General features: G+C 34.7%; 1 long non-coding RNA gene across 1 annotated transcript in view; it reads right to left on the bottom strand.

Annotated features, from left to right (window-relative positions):
• Positions 1–1,073: 1,073 nt before the first annotated feature.
• Positions 1,074–25,574, bottom strand: part of LOC142623223 (uncharacterized) — a 39,153-nt gene continuing 14,652 nt past the window's right edge. The window contains exons 3-4 of the long non-coding RNA XR_012842081.1: positions 14,838–14,936; positions 1,074–1,316 (exon numbers count right to left, since the gene is read on the bottom strand). This is a non-coding gene — a long non-coding RNA (uncharacterized LOC142623223). The remainder of the gene's footprint in view (positions 1,317–14,837; positions 14,937–25,574) is intronic.

Genomic DNA, 25,574 nt, shown 5'->3' on the forward strand with positions numbered 1-25,574 from the left:
TTTATTTAAATTATTATCATGTCCTAGCATTATATTCAATCATCTTTAATTTTCATGTTCTTAGTTATTTTTTGTTTGTTTATCATGCTCGATCCATGTTTTGCTTAGTTTTTCATATTTTCTATGTTTCTAGGGTTTTTAATTCAAATAGTATGTTACTATGCTCACATGTTTAAAATTAGGGCTTTTCCTAATTATAAATATGTTTCCATGCTTTTGATTTTTAATACTAGAATCATGTGTTCTTGTATCCTATATTTATGATTTTTTATTATTATTAAAGTTTGGTACATAGATTTTAAGATTTTTTTATTATTGTTAAAGTTTAGTTCATAGATTCAAGATTAGATTCAAGCATGCTTTTATTTCTAGTTCTTCACATGTTCTTGATTGCTAACATGTTAGATATAAGTTGTCCTTAGAGTTTGCATGATTCAGATTTTCAATTCAATTAACATGTTCACATGTTCTAGATTAGGGTTTATCACACATGACACACATATTCACCATGTCTTTCAATATCAAATCTTTGCATTAGAATCATCATTGAATTCGGGAACAATAGGCTACTACAACAAAATGTATTTTTGGCGATGAAAATTTTCGTCACCTATGACTTTTAGCGACGAATTTTTTTTTTTGGCGATGAAATTGTTTTAGTCGTTTATACCATGTTGCCAAAAGTCCTACAATGAAAAATTTCGTTGCCCAAAGGCCCGACTATTTAAAAAGAAAAAAAACTTTTGGTGACAAAACCATTTCGTCGCTTAATATTTTCCTTACTAAATATATTATTTAGTGATGAAATAGTTTCGTTGCCAAATGTATTTTTTTATTATATTAAATCATATTTGGCAACGAACTATTTTGTAACTTTTTATAAAAAAATTTAGCCATATTTGGCGACGAAAATTGTCGCCAAAACCAATTTTTTAATTCTACCATATTTGGCGACAAAATATTTCGTCACCAAATTTTATTATTCCATCATATCCAAACTGTTAGTGATGAAAATTTCCAAATAATTAGAATTTGAGCATAATTTTCTATTTTCATTTATTTCCTTTCTTTGATATTAACCTGTCATTACATTATTAGAACCTCACATTTAAGCAACACATTTATAGGCAAACGATCCATACAATCCAAAAGTAAAAATAAAACAAGTATTAAATTCAATCCATCCATACAAGCAGTTTGGAATACATACAATAACACAAGATGTATTATAACATTACAAAAATATTAATGTAATATAATTAGGGCCAAAAGAAGATGTCTTCAAATATCTTCAAGTAATGCCAAAAGAAAATGCTCTAAAAGCCACCAATAAGAAATTTGCACAAATATAAAAACAAAACTACATTAAAATTGTAGGACAAAAACATTAACTATGTTATAAGAAACATTCTAACAACACATTAAAACTTGTCACACTAATGAATTAAAGTCACAATCCTAAATAATAAGTTGTCGAAAGCAAAGATACATTTTCAAGTGTAATGTAGTACAAATATTTTCTAACATCGCATTAAAAGTAGTCACACTATGTAATGCACAATTGCTAAAATACAATACTAACCAATAAGTCTTTTAGCTTGAAGACAAGTTACCCCCATTTCAAAGAAAAGATACAAACAATCACAATAATAATTCATATCTTATAGGTTTACAAACATGATAGGGATGGAGCGATACACGTACATATGTCTCTTCATTCTCAGGGTGTATTTTAATGATGAGTGATATGTTAGGAGTTTGGAAAACATGCTGGCTGAGGTCTTTATATGACCCATACAACCCTGAAATTTTTTTTTTAGGACATATGTGATTGATGTTAGGAACATATGTCAACATTTTATGTAATTGACTAATCCATTGACAAAACACACTTTACTTGTAATTGGGTAGATCTAAGATGTGTTTAATACTTCAAGAAACAAGGTTTCAAGTTCAAGTGTTAAAGTCATGTAAGTCTGTCCAAGAATCAAGTAAGAAAGTGCTATTTATTAAAGCTTGATAGCTAACTCGATAGCTAGTATCTATTGAGCTTTAAAAGCTATTGAAGCTTGTGGCTCGACAGCTATCTCGATAGATACAATCTATCGAGGTTTGTGAAACTCAGTTTTTCAGAGCTGTTTGTCATCCAATCCGTGAGTATGTGTTTAAGCTTTCTTTTCTCACAACTCTAAACATATATAAGGATTATTTTAAGGGCCGTCATAAAGAGCACAGTTGCATAAGAGCACAATTTCACAAGTGTGATCGGAAACCTAGTTGCCCTAGTTCATCTTGAAGAAGCTGCTGTATTTGTACACCGTAGGGTTTTATGACCAAGCAACTTCGTGATCTTCATCAGTTAATGAACTAAAAAACTTTGCAGCCAACATCCTTCTCAAGTTGGTGATCAAATTGGGTAATGGGATTCGCGCATCTATTGGTTAGTCACTTACTAGGAGCTGTGCAATACAAGGAGAGATTGTTACTACAGAACAAATTTAATTGGGTATTGGGGTAAGGGTTCAACTGTAGATTGGTATAAGGTACTGAGATTTCTTTACTTGTAACCGCTTATTTTGATAATAGTGGATTCTCGGGAGTGGTGACCTTAAAATCACCCGGTGGGGTTTTTGCCTCGGAGGTTTTCTCCATTCATAAACAAATCACCGTGTCAATTTATTTTCCACTGCATATTTATTTAGTTGGTGATTTATTTGTGCTGCCACGTACATTGTATGTTAATTTGATTAATTAATTAAACTTGGCTAATTAATCAATTAGACCATCACAAAGGGTCAATACGTTCTTGGCCTATCAAGTGGTAACAGAGCAGACACACTCTGATTAGGTTTTAATCTTTGTTGTGTGCTCTATTGACCCCTGTTTGTCATGGATAGAGGACAGTCACTCATTGTACCTCCTTTATTTGATGGAACTAACTATGCATACTGGAAAGTACGCATGAGAGCTTTCTTGCAGTCATTAGATGAGAAAGTGTGGCAAGCTGTGGAGATAGGTTGGATCAAGCAAAAGGAAGCGCCGACCGACTGGGATGATGCAAAGATCAAGGCAGCAAACTTCAATAGCAGGGCATTGAATGCTTTATTTAGTGTAGTCACAAATGAGGAGTTCAAGAAGATCTCCTCCACTGAAACTGCAAAGGAGGCTTGGACCATTCTCCAGATAACTTATGAAGGAGTCAAAGCTGTCAAGGATTCGAAGTTTCAAAAGCTCACTACTAGTTTCAAAGGCTCAATACTAGCTTCAAAGAAATCAAGATAGAGGAGGATGAGTCATTTGATGAGTTCTATGCCAGGCTCAAGGACATAGTGAACTCAGCTTTCAATCTTAGGGAAACCATTTCCGAACCCAAGATTGTGAGAAAGGTGCTCAGATCTCTACTCGAGAGATTTCATGCCAAGATCACCACTACTGAGGAATCAAAGGATATTGACAAGATTCCTTTGACAGAGCTCGTTGGTAATCTGCAGACCTATGAGTTAGGTTTGACAAGGATTGGCAAGTCGGGTAATGGCAAAAGCATAGCATTGAAGGCCAAGAATAATGATACGGATGAGCCTTCCGATGATGAAGATTCTAAAATAAAGTCCTATATCACTAGGCAATTCAAGAAGTTTATGAAGAATGCTAATGCAAAGGCTTCGACAAGGACCGTAGACAATCAAGTTCTTCTCAGTCTAAGAGCTAAGACAAAGGGAAGAAGGATGCTAGGGATGGCGGTCAGTACACTGTTCCCTCAGGACTTAAGTGTTTCGAGCGTCAAGGCTTCGGTCACATGAAACAAGAATGCCCTACCTATCTCAAGTCCATTGGGAAAAGCAAGGCACTTGCTGCAACTTTGAGCAACACTGAACTTGAGGATGATTTCGAAAATGAAGATGACGGAATCCTAAATGCCTTCACCACCACTGTCAATCCTACTGAAGGGATTGTAGAAGATGTGGATGAAGAAGAAAACTTAGTGGAATCAAAATTTGAGAAGATGGATGAGCAAGATGACATCCACACAACCTATGCAAAGTTATACAAGGTCTCGAAAAAACATGAGAAGCTGTATAGGTTGGCCACCAAGAAGCTCAGTGATGTAGCCAATCAGACCATTGGAGCACTGAGGTTTGAAAAAAATTTCTTTTCTGAGAAGATCAAGAAACTTGAGGCGAAACTGTTCCAAGTTAGAGCTCAGTTGGAGAGGACCTCAAGTGCAAAGCTTGATAAGATGCTCGGCATGAAAAAATCTGCCTCCGATCGAACTAGTTTATGGTATGATTTTTCTTCTCCTAATATTGCTTCTTCCAATACTAGTTTTTGTTTCTCCTGCTAATAATATTGATTCTGAGAATAATGATGTTAAAACTGTAATAGATAGTGAGAACATAAATAAGGGTAAATCTATCTTAGGAGCACCCCCTAAGCTTGCTAAGAAAGAAACCAAAAACCTTAGGGCTAAGAAGAGTAATACTCAAAAGTCTAAAGAGAAGAAGCAACATCTCTGTCATCACTGTGGCGTAGCTAGACATACTCGACCTAATTGCTATAAGTGGTTAGCCACTCAACAAAGCAACAACATGATTTTGTCGGGAAACCAAAATCAGCTTCCATCCTCTATTGCTCCTCTTGGAGATCTCCTCAAGGCCTTCATGTTCCTTTCGAACTTGAACAGTTTCAATTCTTCTCCCTCACTGTCGATTCAAAATTTTTCTCAAAGGAAAGGTTCCTCCAAAGTATGGAAGGAAAAAGGCTCCAAGTGATTCTGTCACTTTTTCTCTTTCTCTCCCTCTTTGTGTTATGTTTGCATTACTTGTGTGTTTTGCTTTCTTATTTTGAGACAGTCTAGTTTTTATGCATTGCTTTATTTGACATGTTTTTATTTGGTTGTTTTTCAGTTTTGTTCTTATTTTTGTTTTTCATTCATAAAAATTAAAAAAATTTGAAAAATCAGAAAAATACAAAAACAGTATGTGTTTGTGTACATTGGTACTTGTGTACCTTGAATGGCCAATGAAACATAGTTTTCTAAATTTTGTATCTTTTGTAACTTAGATGAGCATCTCTATGCACAACTAATAAGTGAGCTTTGTGGCTCGTGTTTGTGATGAGTAAGGTTAAGTAATCTCTTGTACTTAACACTCGTATCATTCTTTTTGAAGGGAATGACTAGAAAATTTTAAGAGAAAGGCATAAATAACCATCTCACCACTGTTGCCTGCCAATCATGAATTGACATTGGTATGCTTCGGCATAGCAAAAGTGCAATATCAAAAAGCTTAACATAATTGAGTATTTCTTTTCTCTCTCTTATATGCCCATGCATGGTATGCTTAATAAAAGAAAAAATATGCAAAGAAAAATAAAAGCAAAAAGATCAAAATGCTTTATATATGATTGCAAGCGTGTGTTCTAGAAGATGTGAGAGTTATCACTACAACAAAATATATTTTTAGCGACGAAAATTAGTGAGGAAATATTTTTTGTCACTAAAAATACAGATTTAGTGACAAAATATGGATTTCGTCGCTAATAATGAAAATTTTTTTAACCTTTAGCGACAAAAAGTAATTTTCATCACTATTGATGATCTAAAATATGAGCACCAAAGGGAAAAATTGTGGCGGGAACTTAATTAATCTATAACGACGAAATAGTTCGTCTCTAAAAGTTGAAATTTTTAGTAATGAAAGATTTCATTGCTGTAGGTGTTGCTCTGAATAGTATTAGCTACGAAAATCATTTCGTCACTAAAAGGGAGCATTAGCGACAAAAAACTATTGTTGCTAAAAATATTCACACAAAATAGGTTTTTCATTTCATAGTTTTAGTGACGAAATCATAATTCGTCACTAAAAGTATGCTATAGCGACGAAATCTGAATCTCGTCACTAAAAATATTCACACAAAATAGGTTTTTCATTTCATAGTTTTAGCGACGAAATCAGAATTTGTCACTAAAGTATGCTATAGTGACGAACTCTGAATTTCATCGCTAGAAATCGTAACAAAGTCTGGCTAAAAGTATGCTATAGTAACGAAATTATATTTGTCGCTAAAAATCGTAACAAAATCTGGCTAAAAGTATGCTATAGCAACGAAATTATATTCGTCACTAAAAATCATAACAAAATCTGGCTAAAAGTATGTTTTAGTGATGAAATCATATTCGTCGCTAAAGAGTACGGCTTAAATGGATTAAATTTTAGCAAAAAAATTTTCCTTTCCCACATAAAATTTCATTTCTCCTACCCACTCACTTGAAAAAATTTCAACCCTCCCTCTCTCATTATCACTCACTCCCTAACACAAACACAAACTCAAATACAAACACAAATACACACATCCCTCAATCTAGCAAGTCTCTCCTCCCTCTCGGTCTCTTGGTTAGCTTCTACTAGATTTTTAGTCATCAAACTCTTATCCATGGTTTGACTTCTCTTGCTCTTTATGTTGTGGGTTTTGTTTTAGAAGTAGTTTGTTGTGTTTTTTGGTACATTTAAAATCTTATTGGAGGTTTTTAATTTAATGGAGTGAAATGGATTTTGTTGTTTGGCAACTATGTGAGTTGGGTTTCTTCAGAAATCATTTGGGTTTTTGACTTATATAGGAGATTGGGTTAATTTTAGAAAAAAGGGGTTTCCTTGCATTTTGAAATGTCTTTGGCATATGTGGTTGTGATTGTGGTGTTAAATACAAATTTGTGCAAGTAATATGAACATGTGTCTTTTGCTTACCAAGTGTTTGACAACTTGCCTATATGAGTTACGAAATGGATTTTGTTGTTTGACAACCATGTGAGTTGGGTTTCTTGAAAAATCATTTGGGTTTTGATTTATATGGGAGATTGGGGTTAATTTTAGAAGAAAATGATTTCCTTACATTTTGAAATGTCTTTGGCATATGTGGTTGTGCTTGTGGTGTTAAATATAAATTTGTGCAAGCAATATGAGAATATGTCTTTTGCTTACCAAGTGTTTGACAAATTGCTTATATGAGTTATGAAATGGATTTTGTTGTTTGGCAACCATGTGAATTGGATTTTATTTACCATGTGACAGATTTGGTGTTTACAACAAGAAAAATTTGGATTAAATCATATTCCATGAATTAGAATGTTAGGAGTAGTTTTAAGAATTCTAAGACACATATGGTTGTAATGGAAGTGGTCTCACAGCATTTGGATCAATATAAAAATAATGGTTTAATTTCTAAGTTGCATGAAATTCTATCAAGACAGATTTGAGCATGTTGTCTTGTATGATTTTTAATTAATCATGGTTTTATGCTTTGACTCTGACATTGATATGGTATATACTAGACATCTAGGGGAGTGGTTTTATAAAATTGCATGACGTTTGGATGTGTATGGACAGCCCATTTGTATTTTACAGATGAGACATATGCTGCTAAAATGAGCAGTGAACGCATATGATACACCAAACTTTAAGAATTTAATTCTAAAGTTAGGGTGAATTTTTTGAGCTATAAATTAGTATGCTCATCCTTTGGTATGTTTGGATCATATATAAATTTTATTCCTTGGTTTCTCTATGGTTTGGGTACATAATGTGTTTGATGAATGTATCATGTGCTTTAGGGAACCTTGTGTGATGGGAATTAGAGATTTTCTTGAGTTTGAGAGTTAGGTTGTGATTGATGTATAAGTTTATATATTTAGGAAGAGTTGTTAGTAATAAGTTTTAGTCTTCCATCTAGGTGAAGATAACGTTGTTGAATCAAAGCTTGCTCTTATTAAAGTTTCAGCTTCAGTTGTGGGCAAGTATATATGTTTATTTTCTATTATGAGTATTTAATGGTGTAATGGTTTGCTTTAGTTTCAGTTCTATATTCTCTAATTTGATTGTTAGAAGCTGAAATTTGTGGTTTTGTGTTAGCTATTTGAAAGATTGAAGATATCATGGTCTTTTAGATGCCTATTCATGTAATCTAACATGTATAGTATATGTTTAAAATACCCACATGAAGTGAAAGTCAATTACTATTAGTTGATGATTTTGTAAGAAAACATGTTAAAGCTGTCATTGTGGCAGATTTGGTGTTAACAACAAGAAAAATTTGGATTAAATCATATTCCATGAATTAGGATTCTAGGAGTAGCATTTATGAATTTTAAGACACACATGGTTGTAATGGAAGTGGTCTCACAGCATTTGGATCAATATAAAAATATTGGTTTAATTTCTAAGTTGCATGAAATTCTGTCAGGACAGATTTGAGCATGTTGTCTTGTATGATTTGTAATTAATCACGGTTTTATACTTTGACTTTGAAATTTATATGGTATATACTAGACATCTAGGGAAGTGGTTCTGTAAATTTGCACGATGTTTGGATGTGTATGGACAACCCATTTGTATTTTACAAATGAGGCATATGCTGCTGAAATGAGCAGTGAACAGCATATGATACACCTGAATTTGAGGATTTAATTCTAAAGTTAGGGTGAATTTTTTGAGTTATAAATTAGTACGCTCATCCTTTGGTATGTTTGGATCATACATAAATTTTATGCCTTGGTTTCTCTATGGTTTGGGTATATAATGTGTTTGATGAATGTATCATGTGCTTTAGGGAACCTTGAGTGATGGGAATTAAGGATTTTCTTGAGTTTGAGAGTTAGGTTGTGATTGATGTACAAGTTTATATATTTAGAAAGAGTTGTTAGTAATAAGTTTTCGTTACAAATATAGTAACAAAAAATTGTTTTAGTGACGACATATTTCGTCGCTAAATGTAGTTAAATTTTGTAAGAAATGGTTTTAGTGATGAAAATTTTTGTCGCTATATGTGCCTGGATTTTCTTAAAAATAATTTTAGTGACGAAATTTTTCATCACTATATGTACCCGAAACTAGTTTTAGTGAAGAAATTGTTCGTCACTAAATATTGTTTAATAAACTAAAGTGTTTTTAGTGATGAAATATTTTCGTCATTGAATGTGTTTTTAGTAAGGAAAACATTTAGCGATGAAACGTTTTCGTCGCTAAAAGTTTTTTTTTTAAAAAACAAATCGGACTTTTAGGGATGAAATTTTTCGTCGCCAAGACTTTTAGCTACAAGGTTTCATCAACGAAATGAGTTTCGTCACTACTTAGTAGATTTTGTCGCTAAAGGTCCTTAGCGACGAAAAATTGGACTTTTAGTGACAAATTTTTTCATCACTGAAAATTCATTTTGTTGTAGTGTATAAGATGTACCTCGAAGGTGATAATCCCCATCAAACAGTTATAATTGTGTGTGAGTTAAAGTGGTTTTCTCATACCTTAAATCGTCATAACATGTAGACACTTATGCAATCTTGCGATGTTTTCACACACAACACGCAATATTCTTTGCTACTTTTGATACATGTGCAGGTACAATGTGATTTGGTCATCACAAGGTTTACATGCGCTAATATATGCTCACTAAACTGTCTTAACTTGTTTTTGAAATATAAAATTGGTTAGACTTGTTTAGTGTGTGTGTGTGTGTGTGTGTGTTTTGGATCTAAATGCATGACATTTTTCTTGGTTGAGAGATGATTTTGAGAGCTTAAAATGTTGGTTGGATCTTTGGTTGAGTAGCATGCTTGATTGCATTTATATCTGTGTTTTTCTCTTCTTTGAAAAACTGTTTAAAGCAATCTCAATAGCTCTCGATAGATAAGCTATCTATCGAGACCCTTCAGCTGCTTTTTATCGCATTCTCGATAGCTCTCAATAGCTAGTTCGATCCATCAAAAAACTTTCTGTCTCCTTGATAGCTACCTCGATCCATCGAGCTTCATTGTTGTGAAAACATCTCATTAGATCCTCAATAGCTGGTTCGATAGCGAAAACATGCATTTCTAAAGCTCGATCGATCGAGGTTTATGAAGTTTCTATATATACACGCCTCAAGATTTCAGATCTATTCTCCTCGATCTCTCTCGACTACTTTGAGTCTTTTCACCTCCCAAACACCTCTCACTCTCTTCAAACTTCATTCCCAAGCTTTCTTCGACCTTAATCTTGCTTTTCTTCACTAGTAAGGTCCTTAATCCCTCTCTTCATCATGCATTTCATATGTTTGACCTAACTTTTGGGATTTTTGGAAAATTTTGGAATTTTTCAAAATTAATGAATTTCTTGTGAAATTTTTGGAATGGGTCTTGTTTGAATGGTTTTTAAATCATCATACATTGCATTACATGTGCATTATAACAATGTTTCATGCATTTTAGATATGTGTTTACCTTGTTGTTATGTTGTGTGCTAGTAGGTGTGGATTGGGCTGAGCCCATGATGAATTTATATTTGCATGTCACATGTTCATGCATTTACATGCATACATACCTTCAAGTTTCTATATTTGTTATATAGTATCTTGTTGGTTCTTTTCTGATTGTCTCTCTCTCCCTTTCTCTCTCTTCTTCTTACGTTAGTTGCGTCATGGCACTTAAACGTAAATCCACTCCATCACGGAACCCTCTTTGTTTCGGGGCATCTTCATCTTCTTCTCCTTCTAACCCCACTCCTTTTCACATATGGTTCTATGATGAGAAGGCCAAATCGAACTTCTGGAGAACTTTTCATGACGTGGCATTCATTTGGAACGCCAAGTCATTCTGTCAGATTTTTCTGGCACTGACCTACCCATTGTTATCTACAGTAGGGGTTGGGAGTCACTATGTGGCATCCCGGTCATGTGCCCTTTTGTGATCATACAAAATTTCTTCTCCAATATGCACGGATTTGATTATTCTATACCCCATTTTGTCACTCGCATTCGGGGTATACGCATGGTAGTTACTCCGAGTATTGTATCTGAGGTACTACTTGTTCCTAGGGTAGCACATCCTGACTACCCTGGCTGTGAGCGTCTGAGGACAGTGTCCAAAGACGAACTCTTGCTCTATTCTGTGAGACACCTTCTTCTTGGGGTGACTATCAGTACACCCCTTGCTCGGAATTTGCTAAAGGACCAAGGTTCATTAACATGGTGATGATTTTTGTTCTACATCCATTGTCTCACTTTAACACCATCACAAAGCCTCGTGCTCGCCTTTTGTTATCCCTCATTGAGGATCTTTCGATTGACTTCCCTTCTCACTTTATACTCTCCCTTATAGATGACTATAAGGATAATGCGACTCATGATAAGCTCATTTTTCCTTCAACTATCACGCGGCTCCTTTACCATTTTTCAGTCCCCTATCCTAAGTCTCCCCACTTCACGATCATGTGTGCCATTGATGCCGCTACCGTTAAGCGGAGTTTTGCACAGCTTCGCTCAAGGTGGACTCAGACCAAGAAGGTTGCTCCTCCAGCTTCTATCGCTTCATCCACCTCCGCTCCTTTGTCTTCAATGGGTGGTGTGACACTTAAGGCCATTATGGCACAGCTTGTGCGCATGGATGCTCGCCTTGACACACTCAGTGATGAGTTGTGTCAGGCGAACAGCCGTGTCGGTCGTATTGCACGACGATAGGCTGTCATGGGTGGTTTCATGGTTACTTCTTCTCCATCTCCACCAGCGTCCAAGGATGAGAGTGACAATGGCTCCGGCAATGATGATGCTGATGAGGACGGTGATGTTGGCTCGCCTAGTGATGATGAGATGTCTACTTGATGTACTTACCCCTTTGTTACTCATGACAAAAAGGGAGAGTAGTTTTCAGATGAGAGTAGTCATACTCATAAGGGGAGGGTTAGTTTAGGAGATAGGGGGTGTTTATATTTTGAGGGATGTAGTGAGGATTTCTATGTATCTATATCTTTTCTTTCTATATTAGATACATTGTTCATGTACCTTAGATCTTGTGATCATATTGTGATAGCAAACCTTGTAATTGTTGATATATATACATTTGAGGTTGTTATTACAATTCTTTCACCTATCTCTCCATGTGTTGTTTCTTTTCTCTCTTTATACACATGTTTCTTATTTATTGTATGCAATCTTTTATTTCTGTCTCACACTAAGATGCCTTGATGAGTTTTGTTTAAAGTGTTTCAGAAATACAAGTTGTCAAAGTCTACTTGCCATAAACTCTCTTCTTGGAAAGTTTTTTAAGAATTTGTGTTAGGATATATTTTATTGTACTTAGCAAGTGAATATGAGTTGATTGATTTATGACTTCTCTCATGTGTTCATTTGTTTGTTGTGGTTTTGTCACGGATTGCCAAAAGGGGAGATTATTAGGACATATGTGATTGATGTTAGAAAGATATGTCAACATTTTATGTAATTGGCTAATCCTTTGACAAAACACACTTTACTTGTAATTGGGTAGATCTAAGATGTGTTTAATACTAAAGCCATGCAAGTCTGTTCAAGAATCAAGTAAATAAGTGTTGTTCATTAAAGCTCGATAGATTGCTATCAAGGTTTAAAAGCTGTTGAAGCCTGTGGCTCAACAACTATCTCGATAGATTGCTATCTATCGAGGTTTATGAAACTTAGTATTTCAAAGCTGTTTTTCATCCAATCTGTGAGTATGTGTTTAAGCTTTCTTTTCTCACAACCCTAAACATATATAAGGATTATTTTAAGGGCCTTCACAAAGAGCACAGTTGCACAAGAGCACAATTCCACAAGTGTGAAGAAAAGTGTGATCGAAAACCTAGATGCCCTAATTCATCTTGAAGAAACTGCTGTGTTTGTACACCGTAGGGTTTTGTGACCAAGCAACTTCGTGATCTTCATTGATTAATGAACTGAACAACTTTGCAACTAACATCCTTCTCAAGTTGGTGATTAAGTCGCTTGCTAGGATCCACGCATCTATTGGTTAGTCACGTATTGGGAGCCGTGCAATACAAGGAGAGATTGTCACTACAGAACAAGTCTAATTGGGTATTGGGGTAAGAGTTCAACTGTAGGTTGGTATAAGGTACTAGGATTCTTTTACTTGTAATCGCTTATTTTAATAATAGTGGATTCTCAAGAGTGGTTACCTTAAAATCACCCGGTGGGATTTTTGTCTTGAAGGTTTTTCCCATTCGTAAACAAATCACCATGTCAATTTATTTTCCAATGCATATTTATTTAGTCGGTGATTTGTTAGTGCTGCCACGTACATTGCATGTTAATTTGATTAATTAATTAAATTTGGCTAATTAATCAATTAATCTATCACAAGAGGTCAATATGTTTTTGGCCTTTCAAATTTGATAAAAACTATCACAACAACTTTAACATGTACAATTCAAAATGGGATTCAATTCCTACTTATTACAAGAGCTTGAAACATTGAGCAAGCTGAATTATGGGTTCTACCATGGACAAATTACAACATGGCACACCATAAAACCTAACAATTATCCAACTAAGAAAGGAATTCATCATGGAAGTGTCACTTACCTTAACCAAGGAAGTCAATACCGTACCGGAGGTTGTACCGGTTTGGCCTACGGTACGATATATTTCGGATACCGGTCAATACCGGTGTACCGTTTCGGATTTACCGCTATTTTTTACTATTTTATATAGTATACAAAATTATATCTCTAATAATTCAATATATCATTTTGAGAACATTATATATATATATATATATATATATATATTTTTTTTTTTTTTTTTTTTTGGAGTTGTCATCATTAATATAAGTGAGAAGCTTAAAAAAAAAAAAAAAAAAAGACACCTATTAAATAATCAAAGACCCACCTACTCAATAAATACCAACCCATCTTCTCATGCTTTGAAAATATCAATGGGTAGAGGTCTTTTCTTGGGCAGACCGGCAGACAACTTTGAAAAAAGAAAAGAAAACCGAGACAGAGAGAGAGAAAGAGAAAGTAGCAGAGACGCCAGAGAAAGAGAGAGGAGAAGAAGAAGAAGAAGAAGAAGAAGAAGAAGATGAAGATGAAGGAGCAGCAGCAGCCAAATTAGTCCACGACCCCGACTTGAGGTCGAGAATGTCGAGATCGTCGCCACCTCGCCGGTGGAAGGTGAGAGTGACAAAAAAACATAATTTTTTTTCCGGTCCGGTATGCATTTACCGGCCGAAATCTGAAATTTTCCTCCGGTATGGCCGAAATGACCCGGTGTGACCGGTATATTTTTCGGTACGAAACAACTTTGTTTTTGTACCGGCCGAGGTGCCGGAACGGTAAATACCGGCCGGTACGGTACGAAACAGACTTCCCTGACCTTAACCCGAGAGTCCAAATTTTTCCAAGCACTAAATCCTCTTGTTTTCCCTTGCTAAACATAGCCTTTTCCTTCTTAGAAAATTTGTTACTTGGCTAAATGAGTGGCTGGTCTGTTGGAGCAAGGTTTGAGAATGTTAGACCAAATAAAATGAAGTGATGTCAAGCTATAGCAAGTACAACAAACAGAAGGTTAGTATCCCTATTTTTTTCTTGCAAACTAGCCCTCCACTTATTTTCAGCTCTATTAACTCTCTACCTTCCCAGAATAAAATCTCTCTTACCTTGTTTTAAGAATTTGTTTAGAATTTCTTTGGTTCTTATGTGAATATATTAAAAAATAATTTCAGTGAAATTTTTATTCTATTTTTAAATAAGTAAATTAGTTTAAAATGCAATATTAAAAATAAGAAATCACTTCACAAAAATAGAAATTGACAGTTTTTTAAATGTCATTTTGCTACATCAATAGGTAGTTGAATTAGGCTTGTTGAGAGCAAAATTTCACAAATTTGAATATCATGATCGAGATAATGTTGGTAAGTTAAAAAATGACATTTGATACTTTATTTTATTCATTAACATAGACTGAGAAAAATCCTAGAAGAAAAACTATTTGAAGCTAAAATGGTACTGAACAAACCACAGCAAGTAGAAGCCATAGGTAAAACAAAGACGCACCATGCTTACCTGTTTCCTAGTCTCAGGGAATGTACGAGTCTACCACCTACCATGCTTGAATCAAAATATCATACAAGACCCTATTGCTCACCCTCTCATCCAGATTACCTTCATAGGAAATTAATAACAACCAAGTCAAAACAAACAATGTCTATTAATGTTAAAGTGGAAACTTTTTAAAAAAGAAAAGGCAAGAGAAACCTTGGTCTCACTAACAAAGTGAATCAAATGGAGATCCTCTACCCCACTAAAATTTCCAAATCTTGAAGAATCATATCTCTTCTAAATGCCAAATCTTATGCTATCTTTTCCATGAGAATCCAAATTAAGTACCATATGCATCAATTCTATTTTGTAAACTAGCTTTCCTATATATCCATCCCAACGATTCAATAAGATCATGAATTGGACGATATCAAATTCAAGTTTGCCGCACCATAAACAATCATGTACTCAAGAAGCATGACAAATCATGCTTGCATAATACGACATAAAACGTGGGTGTCCATACTACATTTTGTCTGGCCCCGACTCACGTGTAAAAAAAACAAATTTGAAAAAGGTGCAAACTCATGAGTATTAAAGCCAAAAGGGATAAAATAAAAATACAACGATTGAATGGTGAATCAAAAAGTCACAACGATTGAAAAATCCATTTTACAGCAATTAAGACCAAAACCCTAACCGGGTCAAAACGTTGACTTTTTTATCCGACCGTTGGATCGTGTTGAATTTTGGACCTTCTTGTAGGGCATAGTTTTCCCTTCAAAACGATAGTTTACAGGCCAAAAGTGGAGTTAAAACGGATGAGATATTACCAAAAAAACCAAAAACCCTAATAAAAATCTTCACCTTTTCTTTTAAAAGGAAAAACTAATAGTATTTTACCTGATTTCACGTAATAAACTGTACTGATTGGGTAAGAAATGGAATGAGCAGGCTAGACCATCTTGAAGAACAAGGTCTTAGCTAATCTTCATAAAAAGGGTTCGACGATATCTGCTTGGATTGGAAGATATGAATTTTTCAAGAAAAAACATCACAAAATTTTTCAGCTTTGCTTCACCTTCCTTCCGAGCATGATATTTCGATGACCATAACTCTAAATCGAGTGAGGCCAGGACCGTTGGAAACTAGAAACCCAAACCTTCCTGTGCATATAAAGTTTTAAGAAAACAAAGCTCAAAAAGGCCTTTAAACAGCAGCGCGAAGATCGGACCAAAAATCAGAAAAAGAAAAAAAATGACTGATGAGGTGACAAAAATGGTAGGCTAGCATTAGTTTATCATGATACACTAATGCTAGCTTCCCATTTCCTCACCTCTCCTATAAATACCCCCCCCCCCCCTCCAATTTTTGAGAAAAATCATGAAGAAAAAGGAGAAAAAAGTGTGGAAAAAAATGGAGAAATAGAAAGAAAAAGTGAGGAAAATTCTGAAAAGGTAAGGAAATTAAGAAAGAAACAATCTTGGGAAATTCAAAAAATCTCTCTCTCTCTCTCTCTCTCGGAAACCCTACACAAAAAAGCCTTATCCTTTTCTTTTCTTTTTTGCAATCTTTGTGGGTAAGGCTATAGGGATGGGTTAGTTCCTCAATAAATAGACCCACCCCACCCCTTTATTATCTTCTAATCATCATTTCCATATATATAAAATCATTTCTTACACTTTGCTTGTTGTTCATAGTTGCTTTATTTTTACTATGCTCTTATACATATTGTATATATATCTATCTCTTTATTTCAGTGTTCATATTATTGTTGTTGGTTTATATTTTTCTGTTGGTATCCCTTTATGGGCATTAGACCATCTCCTAAGCTATGTATGGGAAGTATCCTTAGGGGGAAGAAATCTCATCTCACCTAGGCATCAAGGGATTTTATTATTATTGCCTTTTAATTTATGTCATCCCATTTAATTTCTTGCACATCCCCACTCCCCACTCCCCTTTTATATATATATAGACACCTAAAAAAGAAGAAGATTTTTTATCATCTCTCTTAAATGGTTTTTAAACCTCCATTAGAGCACAACATGAGTATGTCTCATAAGAATGGTGATGGCTTAGAACTCCCATTTCTTTATGTTGAAGAATCCATAAGACTTGAAAGAGATTAAAATCCATTTAATAGGAAAAAAAAACATTTTTAATCAATCTTCACAATATTTCAATTTCTTTACTTTTATGTCATTTAAATTTTAAATTCTTTACTTTTGTGTCATTTAAATTTCAAGCTCGTTATTTTCCTTGCAATTTATTTTTTGCACTTTATTATTGTTGTCTCTTTACATTTCTCATTAATAATGTGTCATAAAATGAATATGCTTGGGTAAAACATTTCCCCTACACACTATTCTAAGAAAATTTTTTTTTTTCTTTTTTTCTTTCCCACCTCTTTCTTTCTTAAAAAAAATGAAGTTTTTCAAATAAAAAGAGTCTTTTCAAAAGAAGTGTTTTCCCTTGTTTCTTTTTAAAAGTTTTCAAAACAAAAACCTTTTCTTTATGCTTTTTTCTTTTAAAAAAGAAAATTTTCGAATAAAAAAAATATATATGTTTTTCCAAAGGGGAAACCCGAAACCTTAAAAAAAAAATGTTTTTTCAAAATTTTTTTAAAAAATGTAAAACTGTTTTTCCATATAAAACTGTTTTTTTTCTTCAAAACAATTTTATTTTTAAATCTGTTCTTATAAAACTGTTTTCATAATATAAAAACTGTTTTATAAATCTGTTTTTTTAAAAAAACTGTTTTCAAAATTTTTTTTCTTAATAAAAATTTTTTTTTAAAAAAAAAATGTTTTCAAAATGATACAAAACAAATTCTAAAAGCTGTTTTTAAAATTAAAAAATCTGCTTTTCTAAAAAACTGTTTTAAGAATAAATATCTGTTTTCCCAAGACTGTTTTTTATAAAACTATATTTTTTAAAGAAATATAAAACTGTTTTCAAATAAGAATCTGATTTCCAAAACTGTTTTTTTAAATATAAAAATGTTTTCAAAAACTGTCTTTCAAAATAAAAATCTGTTTTTAAAACCAAAAATCTATTTTTTTAGAAATTGTTTTCCGAAAGCTGTTTAAAAAAAGTCAGTTTTTTAAAAAAAAAAATAATTAATAGAGGAAACCCGAAACTAAAAAGAATAAAATAAATATTTTCAATTTTTTTTAAGAAAGTGTTTTCAAAAAATAAAATTGTAAGGACGGGATTTGAGTCCTAAGCTCAAGAGGTAGCAGGGTTAAGGCCCAAAAATCCCAATACAATGAATTTGTAGAAAATGGGCTGAAAACTAGGCTCCAATGGAATGAACAATGTTCAACATGGACTAAAGATGATATGAAAACAGAGAAAAAATAAGGTTATGTTTCGTAATAGTTTTTGTTTTCTATTTTCAAAAACTTGTTTTTAGGAATACAAAGAAATAACAATTTTCTTGTATTTTTGAAACCAAAAACATGTTTGGTTAGTTGAAATTAAAAAAATAGTTTTTTGAAGGAAAAAAAAAGTACTGAAATATGTTGTTACTAGGATTTGAACTTTAATGCTAACTCATTAAATGAGACAGATTCATTAAATTAAATGCGTATTTTTATTGACTTTTGAAAATTAGAAACTAAAAACAACTTTTTGCATGTTTTTAGTTTTCTTCACAAATTGAGTTTTGAGAACAGTTTTTATTTTCTATCCATTTTGGGTTGTCAAACAAGTTTTTTAGTTTCAAAAATAGAAAATTGTTTTTGAAAATAGAAAATAAGGGGAAAAACAGTTACCAAACATACCACAAGCTTTTTGCAAAAGATCCCTCATCGGCAAAGTCCGAGGTGAACAATTTTTTAATATATTTCTTTTAGACTGGATTACAATTTCAGTTTTTGTTGCTACAATGTTTTTTCTACAGATTCTTAGGAACCCCCTTTTTTCTACAATTTCAGTTGTTGGCTTTGATCTTCGTCCCATTAACACCTTCTTGAAGTCTTTGGGAGTAGTTGTAAGGCTAATTATCACTGTTCAGGTATCACCTCCACATTAATGCGGCTAGAGAGTTAGCTGTAGAGCATTCAATTAGGTGGTAGCAGCTTTCCTAATGTTTATTTTTATCAATAGAATCCTCCGGAGTGTTGCTCTTGATAGCAGACCACACCTTCTAATCTCCGCCTTGCTTAGCCGAAGAGGCATTCCTCCTCGGACTACCTTCCCAAACCTTTATTGTCATAATCTTCTCTATCCCACCGTTTCTTACCCCTTCACTAACGTCTGCTTGTCCTCGAACTACTTAAGCGTCCTTGGACAAGATTCACAGCCCAATATACATTTCTGGGACTTTTATCCCTACAAAAATGTTTTCAAAAGTGTTTTTCTACATACAAAAGTGTGTTTTCAAAAATTCCGTCTTCAAAAGATACATGTTTTTCAAAAGAAATAGATGTGTTTTACCACTTTTTTTTTCAAAAAAATGTTTTCTCCCTTCCTCCAAAATAAATAAATAAATAAAGATTTCAAAATCTTTTTACTATGTAAGAAATTTTTTTTTTCTCAAAAATCTCACAATAAAATATTCTCTAAGAAAAACTTGCTTTTCCAAAATAATAAAGTTAACGCTGTAACTTTTTATTTCCAAGCATTTTTTTTAGAATAGTTTTAGTTTGTAGATTTGTGTTCAAGGTTCATTCTCTTGAGTCTTTGGACACCCTATAAGCAAACATTGTCCCTAACATTTTTTTGCTTTTTCCCTTTTTGGACAATTTTTTGCAAAGTGACCGGGTCTTCTGCATACAAAACAGACTTTTGAAGTTTTTCCTTTGAACTGCTTTCTTCTGAGGAATTTCCATTTCTTTTTTCTAAAAGATTTCTTCTTCTGGTTTGCATAGTGTTTCTTCTTCCAAGAATACTTCTTGAAATGATCTCTTCTTTTTGTTGGACAAGCACAATTTTTGTCATAGCACTTGATATGCAAATCTTTCCTTTTACAATTGTCTTTAAGCTTGCTATGGACCTTGTCAATTTTTGAAAGAAACTTTCTCTGATTGCAGAGATTTTCAAGAGCAATAAGTACATGCTGATAGATTTCTCCCAAGGAGGCTTGCTGCAGGGTGATTTTTTGAAGGTTCATCATGCGAAGAGTTTCATCTCCTAATGTCTTTGGGAAAGAGTTAAGAAAAGTGTGCTTGGAATTGACATCATCCATTCCATTAAAGGAATAGTATCGGCTTGACATTTTGTCAAATTGTTTTTCCAGATCTTTTCTTTCAAAAGAGCAACATTTCATCAGTAAGAATTCTTCTCTTGCCACCTCTGTGTAATGGGCCAGTGAACTAAGGAATTCACTATGAATGATTGTGAAAAAATCTTCTAGAGTATTGCACTGGGCTGCTTGCCTTTGCCTGTATTCTCCAAGGTTGATCCACCATTGTCTCAATCTTCCTGTAAGTCTTGCAACAAACTTGGCACTGATCTGTGCAACAGTATTATTTGGGGCCTAGAGTTCAGCTGTGCACCATGAATACATGTTAAAAATCTCATCATGCCATTTTGAAGGAGGACTATTATCAATGGTAAACAAGTGCTTTGAATCTGTGGTTGATGAGTAGGCTAATCTTGTATGGTGATCAAGGATGAAAGGTGGTGGTGGAAATATTGGTGGTGGTAGTGGTTATTCAGGGTGAAGGACATCATCATCTTCTTCCACTTTTGGGTTGGTCATAAATATTCCGTCTAATTCAAGGCCAGACAAGTCTAGATCTGTGTCATCAATGACTGGGAGGACAAAATGTTCTTTTGATTCTTGAAGAGTTAGAGTTTTAAGAAATGATGAAATTAGGTTTGGGGGATCAAAGTTTATGGCCAACACGTTCATATCTGGAGGTCTTGAAGAAGCACCAATAGTTGGATCTAGGGATTGGAATAATGGTTCTTTGTCCTTTTTTATGGGAGATGGTTCATTTTGTGGTCAGGTTTGAGATTCTGGTTGGAGTGGTGTTGAGCTTATTATGCTGGGAAAAATTCCACTTGGTTTAAAAGGAATATGAGCAGGATGTGTCATGGTTAATGGTTGGAGGTTCTGGTAGGGTGAAACTGGAGAGAATGGTGAGGTTAAAGGTATGAACAGATCTTTATACAATGATTGGCGAGGTTGATAAGGCATGTAGACTTGCATTGGAAGAGCTTGGGTAGCTACCTTTTATGAACTCTCCATAGACTAGAGTTGCATCAACAATTGTTTTCTTTCTTTTTCTTTTTGCCAGATGAGAGGGAAAGAGACAGACAAATCTTTTACTGTGGAGGCAATTGTTGCCAATTCTTGTTCAACTGACTGTATTTTCTTCTTCAAATCTTCAATAAGAGAATTTGAGGACGAGAAGGTATGAGTTACTACTTCAGACCCAGAAATCCAAACCATCTACACATCTCAGCCTCTTATAGCCCCACTAACTGGCCCCACACCAATAGCCCAGGTTCACATCCTTCTTGATACTTATTCTAGACCCATCCCAGTAATAGCCTTGTTTGATATAGGAGCAGCAGCAACAATTCTCCATCCTAAGATATTACCGAAAACTTTTGGTTACCCCATCATCAGATGTTCAGAACAGCCAATGGAGAAACATTTCTGATCGCCCGGAAAAGTAAGCCCATTCGCATTAGAATCTTTCCAACCCTTACCATTAGACACCAAGTCCTTAGATCCCCACTCACAGGCAGAGACCTTCTCATAGGATTTGATCTCCTTCATCAAATACCTAGTCTTAGATGGTCATCAAAAGGACTTTTGCATAAACAACACCTTCTCACCTGGACCCAAGTACCTCATTTGTTCTCAATAGATCCCTTTGATTCTTTGAGACTCCAGATTATCAATGAATGTTGTGCAACCACACACTCTGAATTCCTCCTTAAAAATCCAAATCCTTTGTGGAAAAACTAATCTTTTTTCATAAACCTACCCTTCAAAAAGAATGAAGACGTTAACCCCACAAAAGCTAGTCATAGAGGAATGAAACCAAAACACCTATCCTTGGCTAAGCAAGAGTTATCAACCCTTGTTTCAGAAGGCCTTATTAAGCCCACAACTTGTCCATGGGCGTGTGAAGCTTTCTATGTTAACAAGCATGCTGAACAAGTCCGAGGAAAGCTTAGATTGGTAATTAATTACCAAGATCTTAATCACTTTCTTGCAAATGACAAGTTCCCTTTGCCAAACAAAAGTGCCATTTTCCAACATCTTTCCCATGCTAAAGTATTTTCAAAGTTTGATCTCAAAGCAAGATTTTGGCAATTAGGAATCCATCCAAAAGAAAGATACAAGACAGCGTTTTGCATCCCAGAGGGTTCTCCAAGGAGCAAGCCCAGATTCATGCAGAAGATACCCCCTTTTTAGATGTTGAATCACTCTTCTCACTGGATAATGATTACTCTCCCCAGGCCTTGGCAGTCATGGCTTATTCTACCTCAGAAGATGATTCAAATCCAAACCATCTACACATCTCAGCCTCTTATAGCCTCACTAACTGGCCCCACACCAATAGCCCAGGTTCACATCCTTCTTGATACTTATTCTAGACCCATCCCAGTAATAGCCTTGTTTGATACAGGAGCAGCAACAACAAATCTCCATCCTAAGATATTACCCGAAAACTTTGAGGACAACCCCTTGGTGTTCTACTTGATGTTCGGGCAGAAGGAATCCTCCACCCTCCAGAAATAAAAGACCAAATAAAGACCCTTCTTTGAAGCCAGATCCAAAAGAATCATTAGAGTCCTCCATGATTACCTCAAAGAACACCAACAAGCTTTTATTAATGGCATATATTTCTATAACACTATAGAAAATAATATGAACGTATGGAATAGAACACAGAACAAGATACAACAAACTGAGGGATATTATTAGATTCAACAAGCTTTTTACAGGACTGGAAGACATATATCAGACTGGAATTATTACATAAAGTTTTCTTTCACTGGCTAACTCAGCCGTTCTAAGGATACAAGAGGCTTATTTATAGGCAATAATTTACAAAAATATTTTACATTCAGAGGATAAGAAGTCTCTACAGCAGGTGGTAGGGGCTAGTTTATCTTTGACAAATGTCCGATAGAGTAGGGGTCCTAAAAATGGTGTGACAAGTGTCCTCTGGAGTCAGGGGTCCTAGTGCAGTAGGTATCCTCTTTCGGATATGTTGCTGACAAGAAGTAAATATCATGTGGGAAGAAGGATAAGATTTTCTTGCATGGTTGACATGTGTGAGCAGAAAGTAATAGTTACGGTCAACAAACATATTGTAGGGAAAGTAGAAGCTGGTGAATGAAAAGTCTACTATAGTGGCTTTGCTTGAAAAGTCCATAATAGTGGCTATGCTTGAAGTTGTTTCTGACACTCTTGTGTGTGTGTGTGTGTGTATATATATATATATATATATATCTAGTCATCTCACCCATCTCTTCCTTGGAACCATTCTTCATCAACATCTGCATCTAGATCATGATTATGATAGTAAGGATCATTATAGCCGATTAAAGGATTGTGCATCTCCCAATGGTCTTCATGCCACCATTGCTATTTGCAAACATCTAGGTCGGCTGGTACTATGTCTAGGAAGATTCCCTGATTGAGAGATTCTGCCATTGTGAGGGAATAGTGACAAGATATCCAAGACACGCCCATGTATGTGTGAAGAGTACCTTCAGCATTAGTCACCCAATGTATTTCTATAGGGTGGAGGATTCCTTCTGCCCGAAAATCATTTTTGGAATTTAGCTTGGCTACCATACATGCAGAAGTAATTTTGTGACCAAAACGTGGGTGCTCTATTTTGGAATATTTGAACCATTGACCATCATGAGCATCATTTTTCAAAATTTCAATCCAGAATTTGTGAAAATATATATTTTCACGAGGGAAAATATATGAATAAAACTCTGGTTCAAAATGGAGGCACAAATAATACTCATTGAGTAAGTACCACATGTAGAGGTAGTGTACAACAGTCCAATTTGTTGTCCAAAAGGCAAATGTAGTTTTCCATGGTTGTTCAATGTCTGGGAAAATGGCAAGGAAATGACGTTGGTGTTCTTTGAGGTAATCATGGAGGACTCTAATGATTCTTTTGGATCTGGCTTCAAGGGTCAGGGTTTTTATTTGTTCTTTTATTTCTGGAAGAAGGGTTTCTATCATATGAAGGATATCATTAGGGTCTACGGTAGAAGGGCCAGAGGATGAGGATGGATTTGTTATATGATATACACATAAAGGTGGAGGAATTATTGTGATATGAAGGACTGGAGGCTTTCTAGAAAAGTAATCAGAGATAAGATTATCTTTACCTTTGATGTGTTTGACTTGGAAAGACTATTGTGAACCAATTTGACCATCTGAGTAACTGAGGATGTGGGAGCATTTTTCTTTTGAATTGGAGCATTTTAGGAAAAGAGGACATGTCCATTTCTACAAGAAAATTGTGGCCAAGGAGGTGAAACTGGAACTTTTCGATTCTATATTTGACTGCCAGAATTTCCTTGAAAGTAGAATAGTAGTGAAGCTCTAAAGGGTTAAATGCATCACTTTTATAACCACAAATACTTCCTTTGTCATCAACTTCTTCAAAGAGAGCTGCTGCCCAATATTCATCACTTGCATCTGTCTGCAGGACTAGTCTACCTGGTCCTGGAATCTGCAAAGAAGGAAGTGTTGCTGCTAATTTTTTCAATTGTTGGACTGCTTTTGTATGAACTGAATCCCACTCTAGAGGAGATTTTTTCAGTAATTTAGCTAAAAAATCCCCGTGTCTAGAGATTTTTGGAATGAAGTCTGACATGTAATTAACAATTCCAAGAAACTGTTGGATCTGTTTGTTGCTGGTGAGCTTATCTGGAAATTCAGTAAGAGAGACTGCTATGTGGGGCTGGAAAGTATACTTTCCATCTGAAATGTTTACACCCAAGAAGTCAATAGAGGATACTCATATGACCATTTTCTTTTCTGAAAGCATTATTCCTTGAGCCTTTACTAAATTGTAAAATTCAGTAAGCAATTTTTCATGGGATTCTGCATCTTTGGAAGATAGGAGAATGTCATCTACATAAATTAATGCATTTGACAAGAGTGGCTGAAACAATGTTACCATTGCTTTTTGGAACTGAGATGGAGTATTTTTAAGACCAAAAGGCATTACAGTCCATTGGTAATGGTGGTCTAGGATGCAAAATGCTATCTTGTATCTTTCTTCTAGATGAATTCCTAATTGCCAAAATCCTGCTTTGAGATCAAACTTTGAAAATACTTTAGCATGGGAAAGATGTTGGAAAATGATACTTTTGTTTGGCAAAGGGAACTTGTCATCTGCAAGAAAGTGATTAAGATCTTGGTAATTAATTACCAATCTAAGCTTTCCTCGAACTTGTTCAGCATACTTGTTAATATAGAAAGCTTCACACGTCCATGGAGAAGCTGTGGGCTCAATAAGGCCTTCTGAAAGAAGGGTTGATAACTCTTACTTAGCCAAGGATAGGTGTTCTGGTTTCATTTCTCTGTGACTAGCTTTTGTGGGGTTAACGTCTTCATTCTTTTTGAAGGGTAGGTTTATGAAAAAAGATGAGTTTTTCCACAAAGGATTTGGATTTTTAAGGAGGAATTTAGAGTGTGTGATTGCACAACATTCATTGATAATCTGGAGTCTCAAAGAATCAAAGGGATCTATTCAAAAAAATAAAAAAGCCAAGTATTTTATTTCTTCATAAAAAGTTAACATTCGAAAT

This window comes from Castanea sativa, chromosome 2, assembly GCF_040712315.1.
Source record: "Castanea sativa cultivar Marrone di Chiusa Pesio chromosome 2, ASM4071231v1".
Taxonomy (NCBI): Eukaryota; Viridiplantae; Streptophyta; class Magnoliopsida; order Fagales; family Fagaceae; genus Castanea; species Castanea sativa.